Below are 8,173 nucleotides of genomic sequence, written 5' to 3'. Positions count from 1 at the left end.
TAGGCTTTACCTTCAAGTTTGCATGCAGCAAGATTTTGATGAATGTTTTTAATAAAATTTCTTTGGTTTAGTCAGGCAACAACGTCCTCACTGCCAAACAGCTACACCCAGCCTGCTGTCTTTCCATTTAGTGCTGTGAACCAGGTCAAACCCCAGTCAAAGCCTCATCCCTGGGAGGCTCACACTGGGCTATAAAACTGATAATGACACGAGGACAGTGAGCCCAGTGCTCAGACACAGTAATTGCTCAACAGTCCATAAGAGAAATAATCACAGTGTACAGATAGCTGGCAGCACAGGGAGACCAGAGAGTCCTGAAAAACAAACAAATTGTTCTCCAAAGAAGACCTCTTGTTAACTTCTCTCTGCCTTCGTCTAGACTGGAATTAACCTTATGAATTCAGGTAATTATTCTCTGCCCTGACTCTTGTGCCAGTGGCTTCAGAGCCATCTCCCTGCTGTCTCCAGAAACAGCAGTCCACAAGGACATTGCAGATATTAATTGGAAGGGAAATGTTTGCCAAAGGTCAGTTCAAGCGGAAGAAAAGCCCCTTTCATTGTGGCTGGGGGGAGAGCATAGAAAATAAGAATCCCAAGAGAGGCACAGCCAGTCTTTGTGATTTATTTGGTAGAAGGCAGGTGAGAATCAGTGAATCATTCCCCTCTTATTATTTTTGCCCAGCCTCTACCAACTTAACACATTTCTAGCCAAGACATAGATCAGCACAGTTCTCAAGACTGTCCTTTTTTTTCATCTTACACTAGTGCACACGCATGTTAAATCACTCTGCTTATGACTTTGTGTGGATTAGTGCACAGAGATGTTTAAATCAATGTTTGGAGTGGCTCATCTCACTTGCTGATGGCCAGCACCCAGTTTAATGCAAAATGGCATTCAGGGACCAGGAGGGCATTCCCCCTGTATTTCACATGAGATCACAATGCCATTGGGGATGCAGAGACTGAAGTTTAAGAAGAAAAAGGATGGGAAATTATGAAGGACACATTGAAGGCCTCCTGACAGTCCAAAGCAGATGCAGGAAATACATCATAAATGATTTCAGCAAGGTCTTCTGCCACACTGGGCATCTACCTCTTTGCTGTGCAGGCATTTCTCTATAGATCCAGACATCTCTGGCAGCTCTCATTCTGTTCCAGAATTTTTCCTCCCAGACAAATGTAGGATTGCTTTACTCTTATTTTTGTGGTTACAGACAATATTTGACATAAATGGAGCATCACATCGCATTCATTATTTAAGAGTGGGAGTGGTTTTTTGTAAAAAAATTTCTCATTTCAGACCTTTGTTCCTCACTGTCTTACATTCCTGGTAAGCTGGGAGATGCATTGGGAATTCTAGGGCTGAGAGAAGGGGGTGGGCAGATGAATTTGATAACTCTGACTGTGCTGAAAGTCTCTGAAAAACTTCAGAATGAAGATCCTGGCTACAGAACAGTCACCTGCCAAGCACCTCAGTGCTCCAAACACTGGAGATGGGTCCAGGGTGTTCAGACCACAAGCCCAGGTCTTGTGCGGCCATGGACTCAGAGGCTTGGGATAGGAGGATCCCCAAAGCTGGTAGGCACTTGGGTCTCTGTCTCCTCACCAGGTAAACAACTGGGTTAAAGGACCCATATTCTCTTCAGTAGCCTGCTGAAAAAAACCTCAAAGACAAGAAAAATTTCCTGAAAAAAAAACTGAGCTCTACTGTGAAAATCTGGCTTGGCAAAGTGTTTTGATATTGTCACAGCTGTAGCTGGAAAAACTGCCCCCAGTTTTGCAGAAGTTTTGCTGCAAAGAGTGTTCTCCTGCTTAAGCATTTGCTTAAGCATATCCTGTTTTCAACCAACAACTGGGTGAAAAAGATGACTGCTGCAAGGAAAAGCACTACTTGGAGACAGTCCAGACATTTAGTGTGTAGAGGCTAATCCAGTTAAGCCATGTAAGGCAAGTACTCTGCAGATTACCTTTTTAGCTGCCTAGCTAACAACCTACAGGGACCTCCTTTATTTTTTGTGTAATAGCCTTTGACACCTGTTTCTCACAGGCAGCAGTAATCTTGAGACAGGCAGCAGGAGCTTGCTTTCAGACATAATGAGTTCTTAAGGTCCGTGCAATTTATTTCTCCCAAAGGTTAGGTCCCATGTCTATAAATTAACCTCTCAAGTCAGCAGGACCCTGATTATTGTTGCTTGCAATATACAGTGTTCAGAATAAACATGTTTGTGATCCTTCTTTTGCCCAGCTCAGCAATGGGGGAGAGTAGGAGAACACACTGTGGCCCTGAGCATCAGCAGTGAGCAACAGGAAACAGCTTTGAACCTTTGCAGAATGGGGCAAGACCTAGGAGTGACAGGTGAAACAACTTCCCTGCCTAACTCTGACAATCTCAGAGGGCCACCTCTGTGGGAGGGATGCTCCCAGAGTCATCCACAGTGAAACTGGAGTTCTGTCAAGCTGCAGAGACAAGAACAAGGAACTGGTGACTTTTCCCTATAGTCAGAGCTAAAGCCCTCCAAGTGGCAATAACTGACTGTCCCCAATTCAGGATCCATCCTGCCTTTAGAAACCTCTGATACAGCCTTCTCAAAATATCAGAAAAGCTTTTCCTTGGCAGGCCCAGTTGTTCCTGCTATATGGACACCTAGAAGCAATTTGTGCATAGTCACTACAATAGTCTTTCAGAGGAATTTATTTAACATGCTTTCCTGAGTCCTTAATTGCAGTCTTGTGAATCCTAGTTACTACCCTGAGCAAATCAACAGTATTGCTGGGAGAATAAGTATAATCTCCTGGTTTCGTTTTCCCAGGAAGAAAATTAGTAAAATAGATAGTTCTGCTGTACTGCAGCTTCCTATAGCTGTATTTGATTGCATTGTCCTCCCTAGTGTTACAATAAGAATTAAACTTCTCTCTCTGGTGCAGTTTTCAGATTGTCTCCTGCTGGGAAGATGCTCTGTAATGCCCAGTGATTCACAGCTCTGATATTTCATGTCTAATGGAATTATTTCTGGATGGAATTGTTACCTTTCCTGAGAGAGAGCCATTCATAAAGCTGGTAGGAGACAAATTATATACATCTTTCCCTATCTCCTCTGCAGTGCTTCTCAAAATCAAGTTATTTGGCTGCATGTTTAAAAGTTCCTCCCACTGCAAGAATGTGGGAGAAATTGAAAGAAAAACATGGGGCATTGAAATTACACAAAACACAGGAAATTCAAGGTTACAAATGGATTTAAGAAAGACCCAGCTGTGTCACAGCACAGAGGATTAAGGCAGGGGAATCTGAAAGCTCTCTCTTCTTTCTCTGTAGACCATATTATCAATAGCTCTCCATTATAGGATTATATGCCCATAAGGCATCACGAGGTGTGCTCTGTAATTGCTGGATTGGGATTATGACATTTTATTGCTTGCAGTCAGCCTGAGTTTAAAGTGTTTTAGACATCCTGCCTCTGCTCCCTGCAGAGGTGGCTGTGTCCTCTGCCCCAGAGGAGCCCACAGGGCTGCTCTGCCACAAGGGAAATGCCCTGGAGAGCTGCTTGTGCCCTTCCCCCTCTGCACCCTTTCCTCAGGAATCCCCCAAAACTGCTCTGGGACAGAAGTCAGAAATCTGAGCTGTGGAGTGGCTCTCATAAGCCTGCTGGTGAATCATGCAGGGATCCTGTGGAGCTGGCAGACATTTCTTTTCAATTAATTGAATTCCCAAAGTAAGCGGATGTATTTCAAGTGATACCAACTGCAGGCATTTCATTCTGCCCTGGGACAAGAGCAGTGCACCATCTGTGGGGCTCCATTCTTGGGGTTTGCAGGACAGGGACAAACCTGCCCCACTGGGGCTGCCCTGGGGTGGTCCAGCCCCACGGCCCAGGGCAGGGGCTCCTGGGACAGCCCCGTCCCCAGCAGGGCAGGAGGTCACAGGATGTGATCACCCACAGTGGGACAGTGCTTTGCAGATGGCTGGAGCCCATCCGTGGGGAGAGCTCACCCCAGACATGCAGGAGAGCCTCCTGGGCAGCCAGAACAGTGCAGGTCCCATCCTGGCACCACCAGAGAGCACAGCAGGCTGCCCTGCCAGCAGGGACATGGCAGGAGAGCCCTTGACCCCCTCATTTCTAACCTAAGCCAAGGTTTGTGTGCAGCTGCCTGTGCTTGCACTCACCAAGGCACTTTTTGTGGGTGCGCACTACAGTGTTCCTCATTTCAGGTTTTCTGTCTTTGTTACCCAAACCAGAACAGGCAGCCACGAGCACGGTGTGTGGCACAGAACCAAGGCAGCACTGGCTGGCAGGCTGTCAGACACAGACACAAATCCTGTGGCACAGCAACACCCAGGCCAAGTTCACCTGGGCACAGAATTGGGAACAGGACGGGAAGGTTGGCCTCCATTTTGGGCCACAAGCAGAACTTGGTTTGTGTCACCCAAAACAGATATTTTAACACCACTGAGCTGGCACTACTGTGATGAGCCTCGTCTTCACCTTCTGAAAGAGGTGTCCTCCAGTGTGGCTGCAGAGGGGTTGGGGATCACATGGGACAAACTGGGAGCTGTGGTGTGGTTCCCACCTCTCAGGGCTGGACACCCCCACCCCACACACTGGCCAAATGAGCAGCAAGGGAGCCACGGCGTGCTCCTCCTCCAGGAGGCCAGCCTGGCCAGGAGTGGCACCAGGTGAGAGCATTCCCCTCACCTTCAGGCGGGCACATCAGGGGAGGCAGGACAGAAGTCAGTCAAGTGCAATACCATTGATCTTGCTGACTGTGAGATGGAGAGGGACCTGTGAAGTCTCATAACTTCAGGGATGGTAGGGCACTGGAACAGGCTGTCCAGGGAACTTGTGGGTGCCCCATCCCTGGGACAGGTTGTCCCTGGAACTTGTGGGCATCCCACCTCATCCCTGAGAGTTCAAGGTCAGGTTGGGTAGGGCCTTGAGCAGCCTGGCCTGTTGGAAAGTGTCCCTGGCTGAGGCAGCATGGTTGGAACAAGAGGATCTTTAATGTCCCTCCCAACCCAAACCGTTCTGTGACTCTATGATTCTATAACCCATGTGGGTGGTTTAGCTTTTTCCCTTCAATTAAAATTATTTTGAACTTAAATCCCTAAGCATGACCTGTATTTGCCCTGCCAGCTCTTCAGTACTCTTCTTCAGCTATCACTGCTGTTCCTTACAGTTGGAATTAATTTTGTCTCAACTAAGTAAACTTTGATCAGCATCTTGGTGCTCGTCCCTCTTTCTAGATATATTATGCGTGTGTTGGAGCCTACTTTTCATGAGTGCCAATCCCCTGAAAATGGGCCCATTAAAGAGCAACAGCATTCATTAATCCTCTAGCATATAATGCAGACCACAAGGAACTTTCCAAGGGATTTGGCAAGGGCAGGCAGTGCTTTGACTGTGGCTGTGAAGGGTCTGTTGTCTGAATGGAGGCACCTCTGATTTCCTGCCCCTAGAGAAAAATCCTCCACACACATACACATGGGAGGGATCATCAGCCTTTACAGAGGCCACAAAGGTTTGGGATTTCTTCAAAAAGCTGGTAACAAGATTGTGTAAGAATCAAACAGCCTTGCAAATAGCTGTATCCCATTAGTCATGAGAGCAAATGCTGGGCTGAATTAAATGTTGATTGTGGCTTATGAAGTGTCTCTGTACACATAACCTTGGGCAAGACCCAGAAATTCTGGGCTCTGCATTTGAAAGGCAGCTGGCTAAATAGCCATGGCAAAATAATCAAAAAAGCACTGTTTATTTTCTCAATACATTAACCAAGTGATTAGCCAAGAAATGGGAGACACAGAAGAAAGAAGAAACCTTTCCCTTTGTGTGAAGTCTGTTTTTTGGGCTTTCCACCAGTATTACACATTCCTGGAAAAGAAAACTAAGCTCAATGTATCTCAGCTCAGCCATGAAATCTTTCCCCAGACTGAACGATCAGTTCAGTGCATTGCTCAGACCTTCATGCAGCTCTGTTACTTCTCTCACAAAATTTGAAAGAGGATTTCAGGCAACCAAACCTGGTGTTTCCCTGCTATTTAGTTATTCCTGTATTTCCCTTTTAGCAGCTCAGACTTTCACAGGCAACTGCTTTCGCTATCACACAATGAGTACATCTGCTGTATGTGGTGCCATTCCTGATGTAAGCTGGCTCAAATAAAATATTTAATTCTGTTTGAGAATTTTTACTTTGTTCTCTCCTGGTTGTCCAGGCTCCCCACTCAGTTGTTCCTAAGTTACACTAATAATTTGCAAATTCTTTCCACAGGCCTCTTACCTGCTGTGGTTACTGTGCTCTCTTCCTTGTAGTAGTACACAGGAAAAAATGTTGTTCTTTCTCCTTGAGAAAATTGTAAAGAAGCTTTCTGCCCCTCTTTGTCTACTAAATCTGTAGTTAATGTTAGATCACTTTTGGAAGATTACACACAGATAATCAAAGAATCCCCCCACTGTTAACGCAGTGCAGAACAAGGATTTACAGTCTTTGAACTGCTAATAAACAGTCCTGCACTTTTCTTTCTAGGCACAGAATAGGAGTAATCCTCTATGGGCCATGAATATGTGAGGGAGTGGTTGTCAAAGCACTGGATCTGGGGCCATCTGAGGTGCTGTAGGATGTCTTTGCTGGCCACCAGTGTCTGCCCTCAGTGCCCCATCAGTCCTGTGTCACATCTCCGGATCTGTGCAGAGGTCTCCAAGACTCCCAGCTGTCTAAAATGACATTAAAGAACCTCTGAGCCCCTGTGGTCCCCCATGGCCTCAGCTGGGTTCAGAGAGAGGTTTAGAACTAACTTTGGATCAGCATCAGGACTTTGGGCACCAAAGTCAGCAGAGTATGTCCTCTTGGGCCACAGCACAACCTCCGTGCCTGCCTGTGTGAGAGGTCTGGATGTGCCTGCACAAGCAGGAGCACACAGCCAGCCCTGCAGGGGAGAGGAACATGACAGGGGGGTCAGTCCACCCCTTGTGCCTCTGAGCAGGAGATAGATGAGGCTGGCAGCTGCCCCCACCAGTGCAGGGTCCCAGAGAGGGGCCAGAGCCCAGCCGTGCAGATGCGTGGGGTGAGATATTGGACCAGGGGATTATTGAATGAGTCAGATGTGGGTAAGACTTGATAGACCTGAGCTGACCCAGGGCTGTTCTCTGGGTCTAACAGAAGAGCAGGACCTTTGTGGAAGGAAGGTCCAGGCTATCAGGAGCCAGACAGGAGCATCTCTGTAAAAACACAGAGAAAACAACACCACGTCCTTCAAGAACACTCAGCAATGAAAACAGCACTCCTACCCATTAAAGCATAATAACTGTAATGAAAAACACTGTAAGCTATTAGTGACTGCTACCTGTTATGCATTTGGTATAAGCCCTTTGAAAGCTGATAAACTCTTTTTCCCCATATTGCTGTTTCCCTTGTTCACCACATTTGCAGTCATCACTAATAAATTCAAGTAATGAATTAATGAAGAGTCTGGGTGGCATCATAATGCTGCCTTGCACACTACCACAGCTACCACCCAGCAATCCCAGGATGCTTAACCTGCCCAAGTGGATTAATCCTTGCAGTGCTGTTCTGCTGTGTGTCAAGGCAGTGAAAGTCCCCACAGGCATAAGAGAAACCCTTCAGGGCACCATATTTCAGGGTCTGTGGGGCAGAAAGTCTATTTGGTACCAATCCAGTGCCTCTAGGAAGTGCCAGATCTGCTCTGCCAGCACTGTGCAGTCTACACATGTCCCATAGGTCTGTCTGCAGGGATGTTTCTGGCTCCCAGCACACAGGCTGGGTATTGCATGTGCAGGAGGGTGTAGGAGGTTTGGTGATTCCACACAGTGGAATCCAGTGCTCAGGATATGCAAAGTCCACCCAGCATTTCTGTAAAGCACCAGAACAGCTCATGGTGTGAGCAGCTTGTGCAAGACAGAACAGGGACTGTCATCCTTTGCTGTATATCTTCACAGAGGAATAGAATGAGGTGAAATTACCCTCCTGGAAATGTTGGCCTCTCACTCACATGCTATGCCAGCAGCTCTATCCATGTGTTATAAAAATGTCAAGGGGATTCAGCTGCCTGGCATCCTGCTCAGATTCCTGGGTACAAAAAGAGTCAGCAATAACCAAGATGCACGTTAGCTCTAATCAAAGCACTGGGAACCAAAAGAGGAGGAGGATTGTTAAACTGTTC

The sequence above is a fragment of the Prinia subflava genome, chromosome 3 (genome assembly GCF_021018805.1).
Source record: "Prinia subflava isolate CZ2003 ecotype Zambia chromosome 3, Cam_Psub_1.2, whole genome shotgun sequence".
Lineage (NCBI taxonomy): Eukaryota > Metazoa > Chordata > Aves > Passeriformes > Cisticolidae > Prinia > Prinia subflava.
The sequence above is the reverse complement of the archived record's forward strand: the minus strand, read 5'-3'. Positions refer to the sequence as shown.